General features: G+C 39.7%; 1 long non-coding RNA gene across 1 annotated transcript; it reads right to left on the reverse strand.

Annotated features, from left to right (window-relative positions):
* Positions 1-287: 287 nt before the first annotated feature.
* Positions 288-12,247, reverse strand: LOC148791040 (uncharacterized). The gene is made up of 3 exons (XR_016077138.1): positions 3,504-12,247; positions 716-1,505; positions 288-614 (listed from the first exon to the last, which is right to left on the reverse strand). It is a non-coding gene; the product is annotated as an uncharacterized LOC148791040 (long non-coding RNA).
* Between the last annotated feature and the right edge of the window lie 8,004 nt (positions 12,248-20,251).

Consider the following 20,251-nt stretch of genomic DNA (forward strand, 5'->3'; position numbering starts at 1 on the left):
ATGAAATACATGTGTTGATTTCGTGTCCTAACACTCAGGGGACCACATACATCAGTATGTATTAGGTCAAGTGTGCCTGTTGATCTTTCAGGCTTACCGTCAAACGGCCGCTTAGTCATCTTACCTTGAAGGCAAGGCTCACAAGTGGGAAGATTTTCTACGGTTAGAAAATCCAAAGGACCATCCTTTACCAACCTTGTGATTCAGTCAACACCGATATGGCCAAGTCGATAATGCTAGAGGCACGTGGGATTTACTGTATCACGATTCCTTTTCTTGGGATTTTCGACCGACGTAGTTTCGGTTAAGTTAGTTTCCAGAGAAGGATGTAGAACATAGAGACCGTTCTCCAGTTCCCCGCATGCGATGAATTTGTTATTCTGTTTAACAGTAATCATATTATTAAAATAAATAGTATATCCATCAGCACACAGTTTAGAAACAAAAATTAAATTTCTTCTCAAGTTCTGTACATAAAGACAATCTTTAAGTACAAGCACTCCTTCTCTAAAAACTAATTCTACAGTTCCTATTTCCGCAGCTGCAACACTTGCAGTCATTCCCAAGAACAGTGTCACTTCGCCTTCACTCAATCTTCTGCTAACTTTGAACCCCTGCAGTGAGTTACACGCATGAGTTGAACCCCCGGAGTCAACACACCAGGACACAGAAGTAACTAACATATTAGTTTCTATGACACAAGTTTTGATGTTACCTTTCTTAGATTCTAGGTAGGCAGGACAGTTCCTCTTCCAGTGGTCGGTCTGCTTGCAGAAGTGACAGACATCGGATTCCTTGTTCTTCTTCTGCTTCTTGGGTTTGGCAGCTTTCTTCTAGGGCTTCTTTGCCTTTCTCTTTTTCTTGCTCGATTTGTTAGCTTCAGCAAGCATAACCACAGGCTCATCCTTCTTGAGTAGATCCTCGATCCTCTGCAACATATTGCTGAGTTCCTGGATGCTGACATTCAGCTTATTCATGTTGTAGTTCATTGTGAACGCATTGAAAGAAGAGGGCAAAGAATTCAGGATGGCATCCTCTTGCATGCCAAGGTCTAGCCCGGATCCAAGGGCTTTGAGTTCATTAATGTAGCCCATCATCTGAAGACAATGGTCATGAACTTTCTGCCCCTTGGACATCTGCGTAGTCATGAACAGTTTTAGGACCTTCTGTCGAGTAGAACGGTTCTGCTCTTCATACATTGTCTTTAGACTGTCCAATATGTCCTTGGCTAGTTCGATCTGATCGAACTGCCTCTGTATTGAGTTGTCTAGTGAGGCAATGACAAAGCAGCGGGCTAGGGAGTTCTTATCCTCCCAATCTTGGTAGTCCCTCCTACGGGCCTCAAAAACCCTATCACCCGGACGCTCTGGGGCAGGATTTTTCACCACCTTATCTAACTTTTCGGAAGTTAGGACCAGCATAAGATTTTTGTACCAGTCGGCATAGTTTCGGCCCTTAAGCTTGTTATCGTCTAGAAGCTTTGCGAATTGACCGTTTGCCATTTTCTGATAAAACAACAAAATCGTTAGTCCACAACCTTAGTTTAATTCATGTTACCTACATAGATATGGGTTTTAATCTATGTTCCATTCCCATTTGTTCATCTCTGAGATTTCCCTCCTTTCTCAGTGACGGAGATGACGAAAATGTCTCTGGAAATGTGGGAAATCACATGGGGTGCATGAAGCCAACTATTTCAGCTGCATAACCCCACCACCTTTCTGTGACAAATCATATCCACTCATCGAATGAGTTTCCCTTTGGCCTCTGTCAGACAAGGTTCAGAGCCATTTTCAGGTAAACCTTTCTGTCCAGTGAGTGCTCACCCATCATATTCAGGTTACGCCAAGGTACCGTGAGAGAGTTCCCATTTTCTGGTGAAGCCCCTTCCACATCGGTCTATGACGCCCCTATCATCTTATGAAACACTCTAACAGATCCAACAACAAATGGATAGCCCAATTTTATGGTGTGTTTCCTCATTACTGAAGGACCCATCATTGTGCTAATGATGGAAGGCCTTTAGAGAGTCCATCATATGGATCTCCCTATCACATGCACTCATATTTGCTGGAGGGAACTAAATTACGCCTTAATTCTAATTTTTGGTCAAACCAAAGTGGCTCCCACTGACTTTCATAAAGTCAGATTTCTGGTGGGCCTTTAGTCGGCTAGGGGTTCCGTACGCATCTCTTTTCAGGGTTGTGGGGCCCACTAAGTGAGGAGGGGTCATCCAATGACCTTAAGGGACACCATGGCAATGCTGTGCATTCAGCCATGGTGCGCACAAGAGCCACTAACGAGTCTTCATGGGCCAAGTGCTTATGGCCCATGGTCGCAGCACATCAAACATCCAAACATCACATGTAAAGGAAGAATTGATCCAATCAATTAACTGCTGCAAAGCCCATTGAATAGCCCATTTAAAATCCATAACATTAACAATTAATGTCGACTAGGTATATGGGCTGAATCGCAGTTAGCAGTTCGGCCCATACAACTTTTCTCACAATAGTGGGCTTTTGCAGTTTTAACCTTTTTAAAACTGGGGTTTACAGGTGGGCCAAATTAATCCCTACAATTGAACATCAGATTTGGTACAACAAGTGTGAGAAAAATGGACTGAAAAACAGCCCCCTTCGAACCCTAGATTCGGTCTAAACAGTTTTGGTCCAATCTAGTCCGAAATGGTCCAAAACTGATTTTCAATTCAAGAATTAATTCATGAAAGATCTGAAATTAATAATTTTGATTTTAAGCAATCACAAATCCACTATGGACTGTTCGCACCACCTGCAAAACAGAGGTTAATCACTAGGGTTGCAGTTTCACAAACTGCAAATTGCAGAAAGCGATTTCTCCATCTGCAAATCTCCAGCGCTGCCTTCTTCTTCCTTCTTCTTCAATCAAGGAAAAAATAAAAAACAGAAATCCTATTTCTATTAATTTATTACATTCTTGATCAAATCCTATACATTCAGTCTAGAAAAATAAAAAAAATATTTACAGACCGAATTGCATAAAATAAATGAATAAAAAGGAAAAAGGGTGCGTAGACCATCTGCGCCAAATCTGCGTTGCGATCTCCAGGTTCGAACAGTCCATTAAATCAAAATAAATAAAGAATAGTTCTAAATAAATTTTGGATTTAACAAAAATTAATTTCAGATCAATCGCCCTTAACAAGAAATAGTTTCTTGAAATAAAGAAAACAATCTGCGCAAATCTTGGTAGAACAGCTTTTGTCCATCTGCGCAGGTTCAGATTTGATTTTCTTTTGGTTCAAGATTCGAACCTGGGGCTCTGATACCATTGAAAGAATGGTAGGATCCATCTAATGGATGCCATAAAGGTTGCGGAATGGGTGGGCGAATTTCAAAATTTTTCCTACCTTCTTCCAGTTGGGAATCGTATTCCCTAAATTTAGAATGCAATATTCAAGGATCATACTTGAACCATAATCGAACCAGATCTGAACCAAAAACAAAAAGACAGGAATATACCTGATTCGGAGAAGCAATATCTCCCAAAGTTGGTGTTCTCGCCCAAAGAAGACACCAAGATCCGCTCCTGCTGAAGATGACACAGCTGTGGGTTGAACGGAACCAGCAAGGCGTGTCTTACACACTGGATCCTTCGCAAGAATCCTTTGGAAACTCTGAACACTGAATCTTTTTTAGTCTTTTCTGCAAGATTGATATCAAGAGCTGATTTCTTGACTTCTTTTTTCTTCAAAGATCGAATCTTGTCTGAAAAAGAGTGGCGGCGGCTGGAGGAGAACTCCTGGGACGAAGATGGCTGAATAGCTTCTCTTCTCTCAAGAGTCTGTATGAGATCTAATCTCTAATCGCAGGAAGCTTTCTTGCTTTCTCAAAAACCCCTTGTTCGAAATCTAATGTGTTTCTCTCTTAGGGTTTCTCCTATTTTCTTCTTGATTAAGAAAACCTCCTAATTAGGAGTTATTCCAATCCAAATCAGTATTTGGATAGGGGATTATCTTAATCTTATCTACAGATTAAGTTAGCTTACTCCTGATCTTATTAGGAGGTTATCAGATTCAAATCAAATTTGAATTTGGTCTCCTAGAGTAGATAAGGTTAAAGGCCCAATCGTTTTATTAACATTAATCTCAGATTCGCCCCATAAATGGGTGATCATATCAGCCCAGATCAAAATGGCCTTTTGGCCCATTAATTGTTCTGTGCTTAACTAGTTTCCAATCTGCTGCCCAGTTGGGCTTCTTTGTATGGCGTGGGACCCAAGCATTGATCTACACACCAGCCACATGGGTTCAGCCCAGCCTTTATTATAAGGCCCAGCCGAATTCACTAAAAAGCTCAGTAAACCCCTGAGCCCATCACATGGACCCTATGGGCCCAAACCTTACATTAAGTGGTCCCTCGGCCAAGCCATCTTATAAAAACCCAGGAACTGTGGGCAGGTGCAAGGTTAGCCCATCAGGTATTATCCTAAATGGTCTTACACTTAACCTCTCAACCCTTAATGATCAAGAACTGCACGACAAGAGAAGACCTCTCCCTCGGCTGCAAGGAACAGTGCCGCACTCTCCACTCACATGGATCCCGGGAATTAAAACTGATGTGTGGGTCATTGTGACACTAGCAAGTGCACTAGCCGTTCAAGTAATAAAGTAGTGAATAAAGTATAGTTCCCATGAGGATTTAGGAAACAATTACTAATACTAAATTGGGTACTTCTTATCTGATTAACAAATAAATCAAAATTTTAATGAAAGCTAAAAATCCTAAACTAAAATCTACCTAAATCATTGGCCCAATTGCCTTCAAATCAGGTTAGAAGAGTAAGCAATAAAATGGCAATCTCAGAATTCTACAATCTATCAATTTGGATCATTCGAATAAATCATGATTGAGCCTTAGTTTGGTGAAACCCCAAGGTCATGAACAGCCTCCCTCAAGCGCATGTTCATCCTATGCATGAGTGACGGTTCTTCTATCTCTATCAAGAATCTAATCCCCATGCATGCATTTTTTCAAACACTTCTAAGGCATCAATTCAAATATGAATTGATCACCAACTGAATTGTTCAAGTTATCTCTAACTTTGCACTCAATTCAGTTCTTGAATAGTAGATCTGAATTCCTAGAGTCTCTCTCAAGCACTCTACGAATTCCAAGCTTTAGATCCATTCGGCCAATCTGGAATTTGCAGATCTGAATTCTCTTTCAAGCAATTCAGATCTTGCAATCTCAGATCTGAGTTTTGAAGGTTAATTGGCCGAATTAATCTACAATTTAACGCCTATTCAAGAAACTTCAAGTACAATTCATAACCATTCGAATGAATAAAAAAGAATTAGATTGCTGAACTGAAATTTTACAAGCTAAAATACATCAAGGAAGAATGAAAGAAGGAGAAAGAAGAAAGAAAATAAAACAAAGAAACTGAATTCAAATTAAAGGAGAATGAAACTACAATTGAGTTATTACAAAAGATCTTTAAATCACAAACCCCCAATTTCAATCTCACCTTCTTCTTCTTGCTTGCTTGACTTGAACTTCCTTCAGCCCTTCTTCTTCTTCTTCCTTGCGCCTAGCCTTCTTCTCTTCTCTTCTCTCAAGGTGGCTGAACTTTTAAGAGTGAGAGAGCCTTCCTCTCAAGCAATTGAACCCCTCTCCCCCTCCTAGAGGCCTCCTTATATAGTTTTTCAAGGGGGCTTTTGCCCCTTCTTGAAGCCTCTAGAATGGGGTGTATTACACCTCTTTCTTGAACTTTCTAGAGCTCTCTTGAAAGCCTCCTAAGGGCTGCTATTTGGGCTGCACTTAGGCTCTCTCTTAGCACATGATAGCTATACTTTGAGCTACCCTTTTGGGCTGAGAATGGGCCTTCTTTGCTGGCCAAATTCTACTCTTAGCTAGGCTTTCTTTTCTTGGGTTTTCTCAAGGAATCCACTTGCTCTTCTTGGGCCGAAGTGCTCTCTCTTGCTTCCACAACCGGGCTGGGCTGAATTTGGTCTTTTTGAATCTTCTTTCCTTGCCTTTTTCCTTCTTTTTCTTGGATTAATTACCCCTAAAACTTATTCTTAGCATTAAGCTAAATTAAGGCAAAAATTAATAAAACTGGCTTAAAAATCCATGCTAAAGTCCTCAAAAATTATAGATAAATTGTAGGATCATCAAATACCCCCGCACTTAAGTTGTTGCTTGTCCTCAAGCAAAGACATCAGCCATAAACTGAACATTTCCCCCTTCTATTCTCACCATTTACCGGGTGAATGTTTAGGATAGAAATGCATTGAGTAGTCGGGGAACTTTTGTAAGTGTTCAACTCTTATTCTTGTAAATTACCATTTAACATATGTATAGGATCCAAGGAAAGGAGAATATGAATTTCTTCAAAGTCCATCCTTCACTCCTAATCAATATATAAATCAACTCCTTAATTGTCAAAGTTAATAATCTAATTGCTCTAAGTTTCACATCTGTAACTATATCTTAATGAGAGTTCAACTTTATTATGCCCTTTTGAACCTCAGCTGTCACCAAAATTACTTATTTGTAGGGGTGAGTGCATTTTATGCTCCGTCTCACCCTTTTCTTCTTCTTTTAGTGTGAATGCATTTTATGCTCCATCTCACACTCTTCTTTTTCTCTCTTTTTTTTTTTTTTTTTGGTGTGATTGCATTTTATGCTCCATCTCACACTAGTCGCATGCTTGAGGTAGGTAAATAGGACTCATGTTCTGAGCTGCTAGTTTTACTATTCAGCTCAAAATAGCGGAGTCAATTTGGGCTTTTGTCCTTTGCAATTATTGAACCTCAAGAATCAACACTTCAAATGTGCACTAGCTCTCTTGACCATTAACCATGAAATCAAGGGCTTCCATACACATGAAGATAGTTAGGGCTAGTCATGCTGAAAGGCATATTCAAATCCCCTTTTCTCATGCATATATCAAATTGGGTCATTCACAAGAATAAAAACTTAACAAGTACATCAGTCTCCCTCAACTCATTGAATTCCTCCTTAAAAATCATCAAATAAATAGTAATGAACTTGAGGGGTTCCAGTCTTTTTTGGTTATGTCATTGCCTACATATGTGTGTTGGGGTGAATGAGGTGCATGGTTTCAACCCCCATACCCTAGCCTCGGGCTCACTCCCCTACACTTAAGATGACCATTGTCCTCAATGTTCCTAGTGTTAGGGAATCACAATGAAACCAACAAGAGTAATACCAAGGAAAGAGAAGGGTGTATAGAGGACTCCCTGAAGATTGTTTTCAAATTTTGCAATGGTTCTTTTGGTGGGAGGCCTCTTCTCCTAGAAATCACTTCAAACTAGAAGGAGAGATCATAAGCTTTATTCGAACTAATAATCTAAGCCAAACAATAAAAAGACTACTATACACAATTCAAAACAATGTAAATAATTTAACCAATCTATAATACACAACAAAAACTTACAGGGCCAAGAAGTTTGAATTCTATCTAACAAAAAAAAAATTCAAAAACAAGATCAAAAGCCAATATAAATATCTCTTGGAATCTGATATGCAAGTGATAAACAAGTGATTTACAAGATTGAAACTAGCCTAGAAGTCTAAGAGTTCTTGAAATCAGCACACTATCAAAGTTATTTGATTTTTTTTTTTTTTTGTGTGCTCAGATCTGCATTAGAATTTCAGCAATGTTAGTGAATGTATGCAGATCTGATCCACACTAATAAATTTGCAAACTAGAAAAACATAGCTCCATTACTGGAACTAAACCAACATTCAAGTGTGAAGTAGATGATCAATGGAAAAGAGAGCTAGCTAAATTAGCAATGGAGTTTATTACACACTATTCTAAACTTAAATGAACATAAGTAGACAAATATAAAATCTATTGTAAACAGATCTAAAATCATTGCTGAATTTATGATCTTTAGGCTGCTCTTCAGGTTCTAACCATAAAAAAAAATCAGATCTGAAAACTTAACTTTTGAGAACAGTCACTTGCAAAATATGTCTTGTATGCCTCAATTGATTGCAGAGACCTAAAATCAGATCTGCAGACTTACCTACTGAGAACAGCCACTTTTGGATCTGAGTTCAGATCTGAAATTACAGTAGCTACTGATACTGAAATCAGTAACCAGTGGTCAATGTGAATTTTTATAGCAGCTAAAATCAAATACACAACTATTTATTCAATCATATACAACAACTACTTGATGTTAGGACAGTGGATCTGAAAAAAAAATGCTGCACTCAAGGATACATCAATTAGGGCTAGGATCATATCTGATTTGAATTAGGGCTGATATCAGATCTGATCTAAAGAATATATTAAGAGGACCTGAAATAAACTGAAACCAGTCCTGAGTTAGGCTTGGTTTAAGGATTTTAAGCTATACATTTGAAGCCCAAACCTATATAACTCATGCATATCAAACAATTGCTAAGACCCGAAATCAGGTTTGCAATGTTTGGCATTGTTAACTACTGCAATTCAGACAGAACAAAACTTAGTCCATAGATATTTCAGATCAGAACTCATATCAGACTACCTGCACTTCAGGTCTGCATCTTTATTAGAAATATGGCCATCAAAGACTTTAAATTTAAAAATGGACATCCAAGCCTGTGTGAGTCATATTAAGTAATTGCAGAAACCTGAAATCAGATCTGCAACTTTATACTGTAAGCATCCTTGATTCAGATCTGAATGCTAGTACATTACAACAAAAAAAAATATGAACATCTTTTTGGACCTTTCAGGCCTCACAAAAATCAGTCCTAAACCAATCCAAACATCAATCCACAGCCAATTCAGATCGGGTGCTAGTATTTAAAAGATAACAAAACATCAAGTTCCCAGAAATTTCAGATCATGTACTTATACTGCCTCAGATTCTTAGGCACTTCAGATCTGATTTTACCATTCATGGCTTATATTTTCATCAATGAGGCAAGTCTGATGCATCAAATTGTGAATTGGGTGCTGTTACTACCTGAATTCACATCAGAAATGAGTGGGTTCAGGTCTAAGTTCAAATGAACTCAGATCTGAGCCTAGCAGAATGCAGACCTGCAATCGGCTGAACTCAGATCTGAACTTCAGATTTGAGTTTCAGATCTGAAAGTCAGATTTGAGTTTCAGATCTGAAAGTCAGATTTGAAGTTCAGATCTGAAAGCTCTCATGCTATTCTTTCATTGTTTTTTTTTTTCTTTTCTTTTTCTATAATTTTTTTTCTTTTTAGAAAGGAAGAAAGCTAAAACAAAATACAGCAATGCAACCAAAATCTTTTTGGATGAGTGCAGGTCTGATTGATGAATGCAATTCAGATCTGAACTCATTTTGAGATTTATAAATTTTTTTTTTTTTTTTTAGAACCAAAAGAAGAAGAGAAATTTGATTTACATAAGCTACATTAAAACTGAAACTAAGGATGGAACAATCAAGTATCAAGAGAAGAAACATGGCTCCATCAATGTAGCCCTTGATGGAGTATACACTTATTGGAATGTAGTACACACGGCTGCACACACCCATTCAGATCTGTTAGACTTTCTATTCATGCACAGCTGAAATCAGAGCTATCTAACTTGAAAAACTTCAAAGATCAGCCCAGGACCATTCACAATGCCAATTTAGTAATGTTAATTGTAATACAAACCTATTCTCAAACCTGCCCTGATTCAGCCTTGCTGTAGCAGCCCTGCTATAGGTCTGAATTTATTAGAAACACTTAGAAAAAGAGCTGCTTTTCATTAGATATCTGAGGTATCACAAATTTTCAATTCAACATACATCTCCTCAGATACATTAGCTTGGTTATAAGTGCATAGAGCAGAGAAAGTAGTTCAACAAAAATTCAAAGTTCTGGTTCAGTCCTCAACTGCAATTCGGATTTGAATCAGTTCAGATCTAAATTTCTTCAGATACTGCTACCAAAGTGCTTTTGGGGAATAGCATAAGTACCCTAGGGTGAATTAGGGTGGTGATGACACTCAATTCCCCTCAAGATTGCATCAGCTCAAGTCTGAGTTCAAAGGAACTCAGATCTGAACTGTAATAGCAGAAGTGAGATCTGAACTTAGATCTGAGTTCTGATCTCAATTGCCCTTCTTTGCTATCCAACTATTTTGGGGGCTTGTAGATGGATAATAGGGTGAATTGGGGTGATGATGGCACCCCATTCACCTCATGATTGCATCAGTTCAGGTGTGAGTTCAGATGAACTCAGATCTGAAATAGCAGAAGTGAGGACTGAAATAGAAAAATTGTGTGGAAGTGCCGCTTTGCATTAAATCTATTGAGGCATAAAAAATTTTCAAATTAAACAAACTTTTCCTCAACCAAATCAGCTCAGATAGAGCAGATCACAAGTTATCTAACATTGCAAAGTCTGTCCTGTATCTTGCTCTATTCATAGCCCCAGTTCAGATCTGGGTGATTTCAGATCTGAATTTCTTTACCCAAGGCTATCCAATTGTTTTTGGGAGATAGCAGATTTGTTGTAGGGTGTATTGGGGTGATGACAACCCCCAATTACCCTTTAAAATTACATCAGTTCAGGTCTGAGTTCAAGGGAACTCAAATCTGAACTGTTGCAGATCTGCTATAGCAGAACTCAGATCTGAACTCAGATCTGAGTTCTGATCCGAATCCTTGGTTTCCATTCTTTTGGGTAAATGGTTCTCTCTCTTTTTTTTTTCATTGTCTAAATAAATGTATTTTTTTCTTTTTGTAATGAAAGAAAAGAATAATAAAGGGCTGACATATGAACAGAATTTATTTTTCCAGCTGAGTGCTGCAGTTCTGCTATAGCAGATCTGAGTGTCGAATGCAACTCAGATCTGCAACACTCATTTTTCAACTTCAAGATAGAAAAAAATAGGGAAGAGAAAGGAAAACAGGCCTCCTTTTATTAAAATTAAACTGAAATAGGGAAGAGAAAGTAATCTACCAAAACACAACTACAGTAGTACAACAATTGCAATCCAAACTAAAATGAAAAATTAAGCAAATTAAACCAACTATGAATGCAATGCTGAATGAGATCAGATTAAGAATGCCCAATGTTTCCTAATATTGTTTCCCTAAATCCCCGGCAACGGCGCCAAAAACTTGATGTGTGGCTCATTGTGACACTAGCAAGTGCACTAGCCGTTCAAGTAATAAAGTAGTGAATAAAGTATCGTTCCCACGAGGATTTAGGAAACAATTACCAATACTAAATTGGGTACTTCTTATCTGATTAACAAATAAATCAAAACTTTAATGAAACCTAAAAATCCTAAACTAAAATCTATCTAAATCATTGGCCCAATTGCCTTCAAATCAGGTTAGAAGAGTAAGCAGTAAATGGCAATCTCAGAATTCAGCAATCTATCAATTTGGATCATTTGAATAAATCATGATTGAGCCTTAGTTTGGTGAAACCCCAAGGTCATGAACAGCCTCTCTCAAGTGCATGTTCATCCTATGCATGAGTGACGGTTCTTCTATCTCTAGCAAGAATCTAATCCCCATGCATGCATTTCTTCAAACACTTCTAAGGCATCAATTCAAATCTGAATTGATCACCAACTGAATTGTGCAAGTTATCTCTAACCTTGCACTCAATTCAGTTCTTGAATAGTAGATCTGAATTCCTAGAGTCTCTCTCAAGCACTCTACGAATTCCAAGCTTTAGATCCATTCGGCCAATCTGGAATTTGCAGATCTGAATTCTCTTTCAAGCAATTCAGATCTTGCAATCTCAGATATGAGAACTCAGATCTGAGTTTTGAAGGTTAATTGGCCAAATTAATCTACAATTTAACCCCTATTCAAGAAACTTCAAGTACAATTCATAACCATTAAAATGAATAAAGAAGAATTAGATTGCTGAACTGAAATTTTACAAACTGAAATATATCAAGGAAGAATGGAAGAAGGAGAAAGAAGAAAGAAAATAAAACAAAGAAACTGAATTCAAATTAAAGGAGAATGAAACTACAATTGAGTTATTACAAAAGATCTTTGAATCACAAACCCCCAATTTCGAACTCACCTTCTTCTTCTTGCTTGCTTGACTTGAACTTCCTTCAGCCCTTCTTCTTCTTCTTCCTTGCGCCTAGCCTTCTTTTCTTCTCTTCTCTCAAGGTGGCTGAACCTCTAAGAGTGGGAGAGCCTTCCTCTCAAGCAATTGAACCCCTCTCCCCCCTCCTAGAGGCCTCCTTATATAGTTTTTCAAGGGGGCTCTTGCCCCTTCTTGAAGCCTCTAGAATGGGGTGTATTATACCTCTTTCTTGAACTTTCTAGAGCTCTCTTGAAAGCCTCCTAAGGGCTGCTATTTGGACTGCACTTAGGTTCCCTCTTAGCACATGATAGCTATACTTTGAGCTGTCCTTTTGGGCTGAGAATGGGCCTTGTATGCTGGGCCGAATTCTACTCTTAGCTAGGCTTTCTTTTCTTGGGTTTTCTCAAGGAATCCACTTGCTCTTCTTGGGCCGAAGTGTTCTCTCTTGCTTCCATAACCGGGTTGGGCTGAATTTGGTCTTTTTGAACCTTCTTTCCTTGCCTTTTTCCTTCTTTTTCTTGGATTAATTACCCTTGAAACTTATTCTTAGCATTAAGCTAAATTAAGGCAAAAATTAATAAAACCAGCATAAAAATCCATGCTATAGTCCTCTAAAATTATAGATAAATTGTAGGTTCATCAAAAACCATTTGCAAACACTTTGAAACCGTACATATACATATATATATATTAATTTTGCAAAACAAAATTCCAACGATTGAAATCAACTGCCGACAGTTTGGTTTCCATCAGAGAGAGTGCATTCCCGATCATTACCCTTGTCCGACAAAGGGGCTGATCCTGTCACTATGATCACCCACTCAGATGAATTCTCAGACTGTCCCAACATACCCACGTTTTGATCCCCGCTAAGGATCTCACTGATTGGCATATCAAAGACAGCCTGATCTGGCACCCAGTGAAGTATCATAATCGATTCTAGGGGTCAGGTGTAACTTTCCTGTTTTGCCCATCTGTCTCCAAGGTCCAGGGCAATACTGGAAATCTGGTCCGGTTCAAGGATTCGAGTATTCCCATACTGCATGTGCCTTGGGTCTTACCCTGGTGAACGAGACAGGCCATCCCAACACTTGGTGGCACACCAGTATCAGCCTTGGTAGGATAAATCTCCCCACACTTATCCAATGGCTGTGAACATTTAAAACTTACACGAGTCTCTATAAGTGTCCAGTTTTAGGGTCTTACACAGAATTATACCAAACAACATGAATCAAACATGCACTTTATTTATTTACACTAAATGTCAAAAGTACATCAAATCAGATTGAAGTTAAGGGCATACAAAACTGTCTAACACCCTCTCCCACTGTTTCGTTTCAAATCTAGTTCGGTTTATGGTTCAAGATTGATCCTTGAAAAATATGATTTTTCTAAAATAGGGAATATGATTCCAAATTGTAGGAAGAGAAATTTTTGAAATTCGCCCACCCTATTCCGCATGATTTGGGCATCCATGTGATGGATCTCTCATCCCTTCAGTGGCATCAGAGCTATGGTTCAAGTCTTGAACCAAACAAACAAGATCTGAAATTTGCGCAAATACACAAAAGGTGTTCTACCCGATTTGCGCAGTTTAAAGTTTTTTCTGGGAAATTTGTTCCCAGTTAATGGGCGAATAATCTAAAATTAATTTTTATAAATTTGGAATTTATTTAGAATTGTTCTTTATTATTTTCTTGATTTAAGGGCTATTCGTACAACTGGAGATCGAAATCTTGATTGGCGCAGTGAACCTGCGATTTGTAGTTTCTATTCATTCGTTCTGGTCTATAAATATTTTTTTTACTTTTTTCTAGACTGAATGTTTAAGATTCGATCTGATGTAATATTAATAGAAATTTAGGATTTCTATTTATTTTGGATCGAAGCTGGCAGCGCAGGAAGGAGATTTCGCAGATGGAAAAATCGCTATCTGCGATTTGCAGTTTGAGAAACTGCAAACTGGGATCTAACCTCTGTTTTGCAGGATGAAATGTGCGAATAGCCCTATCTGACTGATTCTTGCTTTATCTTTTATCAGTAATTAATTTCAGATTAATTCTTGAATTAAATCTTTAATTAAAGATCAAACCCTAGACCCATTCGAACCAGATTGGTCCAAACTGGTTGGACTGAATCTTGGGTTCAATCAAGGCTGAATGTCTGCCCTATTTTTCCCACTAATGATCCTGAGGATTGATAATTAATTAAATGTTTAATTCGGCCCAACCTATAAAGGCCCAGTTTTAAGTTGTTAAAACTACTAAAAGCCCACTTCGCAGATAAAGCTATATGGGCCGAACTGATCAAACCTAATTCAGCCCATATACCTAGATAATATTAATGGTTAATATTATGGATTAAAATGGGCTTTAAATGGGCTTTACAGATATTTAATTGATTGGATCAATTTATCCTTGCATGAGACGTATGGATATGTGATGTGCTTTGAGCATGGACCATAAGAATTTGGTCCATGTAGTTTCGACAATGGCTCTTGCGCACACCATGGTTGAATGCACATCATTGCCATGGTGTCCCTTTTGGTCATTGGATGACCTCCTTCAGTGATGGGCCCCACACCTCCTGGAGAGGATATGTGCGGAACCCTAGCCGATTTGGGCCCACCGAAATCTGGCTTTATGAAAGTCAGTGGGAGCCACTTTGGTTTGACCTAGATTAAACTAGGGCCTAATTACTATTCCCTCCAGCTAATATGAGTGCATGTGATAGGGAGATTCATATGATGAACTCTCTAAAGGCCTTCCATCATTAGCATGAGGATGGGTCCTTCAGTAATGAGGAAACACACCAGAAAATGGGCTATCCATTTGCTGTTGGGCTTGTCTGAGTGTTTCATAAGATGATAGGGGTGTCATAGACCGATGTGGGAGGGGCTTCACCAAAAACTGGGAACTCTCTAACGGTACCTTGGCGTTCACGAATATTATGGCTAAGCACTCACTGGACAGAAAGGTTTACCTGAAAACGGCTCTGAACCTTGTCTGACAGAGGCCAAAGGGAAAGCTCATATGATGAGTGGATATGATCCTTCACAGAAAGGTGGTGGGGTTATGTAGCTGAAATAGTTGGCTCCATGCACCCTATGTGATTTCCCACATTTCCAGAGACAACTCGTAGTCTCTGTCGCTGAGATGGGAGGGAAATCTCAGAGATGAATAAATGGGAATGGAACATAGATTAAAAGCCATATCTATGTAATGAACATGAATCAAATTAGGTTGTGGACTGATATTTGCTCTTTTATCAGAAAATGGCAAACGGACAATTTGCAAAGCTTCTTGATGACAACAAGCTGAATGGCCCGAACTATGCCGACTGGTATAGGAACCTTATGCTGGTCCTAACTTCCGAAAAGTTAGATAAAGTGGCTAAAAATCCTGCACTGGAGCATCCGGGTGATAGGGCTTCTGAGGCCCGGAGGAGAGACTATCAAGACTGGGAGGCGAAAAACTCCCTTGCCCGGTGTTACATCATTGCCTCATTAGACAATCTGATACAGAGGCAGTTCGATTAGATCGAGCTCGCCAAGGACATATTGGATAGTTTGAGAATGATGTATGAAGAGCAGAATTGTTCTACTCGCCAAAAGGTCTTGAAACAGTTCATGACCGCTCAAATGTCCAAAGGGCAACAAGTTCATGACCATTGTCTTCGGATGATGGGCTACATCAATGAGCTTGAAGCTCTTGGATCCGGGTTGGATCTTACAACCTAGATAGATGCCATCCTTAATTCTTTGCCTCCTTCCTTTAATCCGTTCATCATGAATTATAACATGAACAAGCTGAATGTCAACTTACAAGAGCTCAGCAACATGTTGCAACGAGCGAAAGAACTGATTAAAAAGGATGAGCTTGTAGCTATGCTTGTTGAAGCTAGCAAGGCAGGCAAGAGAAAGAGGAAGGCAAAGAAGCCTCAGAAGAAAGCCACTAAGGGTAAGAAGCAGAAGAAAGACAAAGCATCGAATGTCTGTCACTTCTGCAAGAAGACCGGCCACTAAAAAAGGAACTGTCCTGCCTACCTGGAATCCAAGAAAGGTAATTTCGAATCTTGTGTTATATAAACCAATTTATTGGTAGCTTCTACGTCCTGGTGTATTGACTCCGGGGCTTCAACTCATGCGTGTAACTCACTACAGGGGTTCAAGGAAAGCAAAAGGCTGAGTGAGGGAGAAGTTACACTCTACTTGGGGACTTCTGCAAGTGTTGCAGTCGCGGCCATAGGAACCGTGGAGTTAATTTTTAGAGAAGGAACAATTGTACTCAAAGATTATCTTTATGTACAAAATTTAAGAAGAAATTTGATTTCTGTCTCAAAATTGTGTGCGGATGGTTATTCTGTCTTCTTTAGTAATACGATTACTATTAAAAGAAACAACAGATTCATCGCATACGGAGAACTAGAGAACGGTCTCTATGTTCTACATCCTTCTCTAGAAACTAACATAGCCGAAACTACGTCGGCTGAAATCCCCAAGAAAAGAGTCTGTGATACAGTTAATCCCACGTGCCTGTGGCATTACCGACTTGGCCATATCGGTGTTGACCGAATCACAAGGCTGGTAAAGGATGGTCCTTTGCCAATCAGTGAGATCCTTAGAGGGGGTCAAAACTTGGGTATGTTGGGACAGTCCGAGAATTCATCTGAGTGGGTGATCATAGTGACAGGATCAGCCCCTTTGTCAGACAAAGTGAATGATCGGGGATGCACTGTGTCTAATGGAACCCTAAACTGCCGATAGTTGATTTCAACCATTGAAATTTGTTTTGCAAAATATATTTATATAGAGATATACATATTATGGTTCCAAAATGTTTGCAAAAGGTTTTAATTCCCGGGATCCATGTGAGTAGAGAGTGCAGCACTGTACCTTGCAACCGAGGGAGAGGTCCTCTCTTGTCGGGCAGTGTTTGATCATTATGGGCTGAGAGGTTAAGTGTAAGACCATTGAGGGTAATACCTGATGGGCTAATCTTGCATCTGCCCATAGTCCTTGGGTTTTTATAAGGTGGCTTGACCCAAGGACCATTTAGTGTAAATGTTGGGCCCATTAAGAGCCCATGGTGATGGACTCAGGGGTTCATTGTCTCTTACAGTGAATTCGGCCAGGCCTTGTAATAGAGGATAGGCTGAAACCATGTGGCTGATGTGTAGATCAATGTTTGGGTCCCACACCATACAAGGGATTAGGAGGTTAAGTGAGCACATAGGCTTAATGGGCCTAAAGCCCAATTCGAACTGGCTTAATAAGATTAATTAATTAGGGGCGGTTCTGGGATTTAGATCAGCAGATAGGATAAGGGATTATCCCTATCCACTCAGAGAGTCCAGATCCAAATAAAGATTTGGATTAAGAAACTCCTAATTTGGTTAGGAAGGTTAATCTTTATCTGCAGATAAGATAAGGGATTATCCTTATCTCTTAAAGAGAGTCCAGATCCAAATATAAGATTTGGATTAGGAAACTCCTAATGGGATTAGGAGATGTTCTCTTTAAAGGCTATAAATAGAGGAGCAGGGAGAACCTCCAATACAAAATACTCAGTTCGTAGATCACAAAGAGAGAAGAATTTGCAGTTTGACTGCTCCTGTCTTCTGCTCTTGCCTCCCCTGTCAGTTCGATCTCCACCTGTGGGAGTGATCAAGAAAGGTTCTTGATATTACCTTTTGGTAGAAAAGGTAATCTAAAGTCGTGCTCACCAGCCTTCCATCACATTCTTGTTGAAGAATTTGGTTCTTGCTGAAGAGCCATCCTACTGATTCTGCTCCACCTCACACTATGCCATCTTCAGTGGGAGCAGTCTTTGGTTTTTTCCTTGGGCGTGAACACCTTTGTTGGGAGTTACTGTTACTCCGTATCAGGTATATCCCTCTCCTACATTTTGGTTTCAGATCTGATCTGTTTTGGTTTCAACATTGATCATTGAAAATGCAGTTTTCTAAAATAGGAAATGCGATTCCTAGATGAGAGAGAGAGAAATTTTTTAAATTTCGCCCAACATTCCTGCAGGGTTCAGCCCTCCATATGATGGATCTCTCATCCCTTCAAGAGGCACGAACTCATTTTGAGACCCCTCAAACCTTTGCCACAGTTAGTATCATTCTTAAGAAAACAACATCAACAGGAACTTGAATGTCAGTAATCGGAGTCCACTCCCTCCTTGTGACAGTGTTCGAGTCTGGGAGAACACCAGGGTAGAGACCCATGGACAGACAGAGGTCAACAGCATGTTAGACAGTTTTGTATGCCCTTAGCTTCAATCCGATTTGATGTACTTTTGATATTTAGTGTAAATAAATAAAGTGCATGTTTGATTCACGTTGTTTGGTTTAATTCTGTGTAAGACCCTAAAACTAGACACTTATAGAGACTCGTGTTAATTTTAAATGTTCACAGCCATTGGATAAGTCTGGGGAGACTTATCCTGCCAAGGCTGATACTGGTGTGCCACCAAGTGTTGGGATGGCCTATCTCGGCCACCAGGGTAAGACCCAAGGCACATGCAGTATGGGGTTACTCGAATCCTTGAACCGGACCAAATTTCCAGAATTGCCCTGGACCTTGGAGACAGATGGGCAAAACTGGAAAGTTACACCTGACCCCTAGACTCGATTATGACACTTCACTAGGTGTCAGATCAGACTATCTTTGATATGCTAATCAGTGAGATCCTTAGCGGGGGTCAAAACCTGGGTATGTTGTGACAGTTTGAGAATTCATCTGAGTGGGTGATCATAATGACAGGATCAACCCCTTTGTCGGACAAAGGTAATGATCGGGAATGCACTCTCTCTGATGGAAACCAAACTGCCGGCAGTTGATTTCAATCATTGGAATTTTGTTTTGCAAAATTATGATATATATATGTACGGTTTCAAAGTGTTTGCAAATGGTTTTAATTCCCAAGATCCATGTGAGTGGAGAGTGCGACACTGTTCCTTGTAGCCGAGGGAGAGGTCCTCTCTTGTCGGGTAGTGCTTGATCATTAAGGGCTGAGAGGTTAAGTGTAAGACCATTTAGGATAGTACCTGATGGGCTAATCTTGCACCTGTCCACAGTCCCTGGGTTTTTATAAGATGGCTTGGCCCAGGGACCACTTAATGTAAGTGTTGGGCCCATAGGGTCCATGTGATGGGCTCAGGGGTTCACTGAGCTTTTTCAGTGAATTCGGCTGGGCCTTGTAATAAAGGCTGGGCCGAACCCATGTGGCTGGTGTGTAGATCAATGTTTGGATCCCACGCCATACAAAGAAGCCCAACTGGGCAACAGATTAGAAACTAGTTAAGCACTGAACATTTAATGGGCCAAAAGCCCATTTCGAGCTGGGCTGATATGATCACCCATCTATGGGGCGAATCTGAGATTAATGTTAGCGAAAAGGATTGGGCCTTTAACCTTATCCACTCTAGGAGACCAAATTCAAATCAAATTTGAATCTGGTAAACTCCTGATAAGATTAAGAGTAAGCTAACTTAATCTGCAGATAGGATTAAGATCATCCCCTATCTAAATACTGATTTGGATTGGGATAACTCCTAATCAGGAGGTTTCTTAATCAAGAAGAAAAGAGGATAAACCCTAAGATAAAAATATCAGATTCAAACCAAGGGTTGTAAGCAAGAAAGCATCCTGCGAATTGAGATTAGATCTCATTCACACTCCAGAGAGAAGAAAAGCAATTCAGCCATCTTCGTCCCAGGAGTTCTCCTCCAGTCGCCGCCATTCCTTCTGGCAAGATTTGATCTTTGCAGAAGAAAGAAATCAAGAAATCAATTCTTGACATCAGTCTTGCAGAAAAGACTGTAAAAGATTTGGTGCTCAGAGTTTCTAGAGGGTTCTTGAGAAGGATCCAGTGTGTAGGACGCACTTTGCTGGTTCCGTTCCACCTACAGCTGTGTCATCTTCAGCAGGAGCGGATCTCGGTGTCCTCTTTGGGCGTGAACACCAACTTTGGGAGATACTGCTTCTCCGGATCAGGTATAATCCTCCCTTTTCCTTTTGGTTCAGATCTGGTTCGATTATGGTTCAAGTAGGATCCTTGAATATTGTATTCTAAATTTAGGGAATACGATTCCCAGTTGGGAGAAGGTAGGAAAATTTTTGAAATTCACCCACCCATTCCGCAATCTTTTTGGCATCCATAAGATGGATCCTACCATTCTTTCACAACAGAAATCAGGAGGCCACCAAG

The sequence above is a fragment of the Nelumbo nucifera genome, chromosome 6 (assembly GCF_055504915.1).
Source record: "Nelumbo nucifera cultivar China Antique chromosome 6, China Antique-T2T, whole genome shotgun sequence".
NCBI classification, from domain to species: domain Eukaryota; kingdom Viridiplantae; phylum Streptophyta; class Magnoliopsida; order Proteales; family Nelumbonaceae; genus Nelumbo; species Nelumbo nucifera.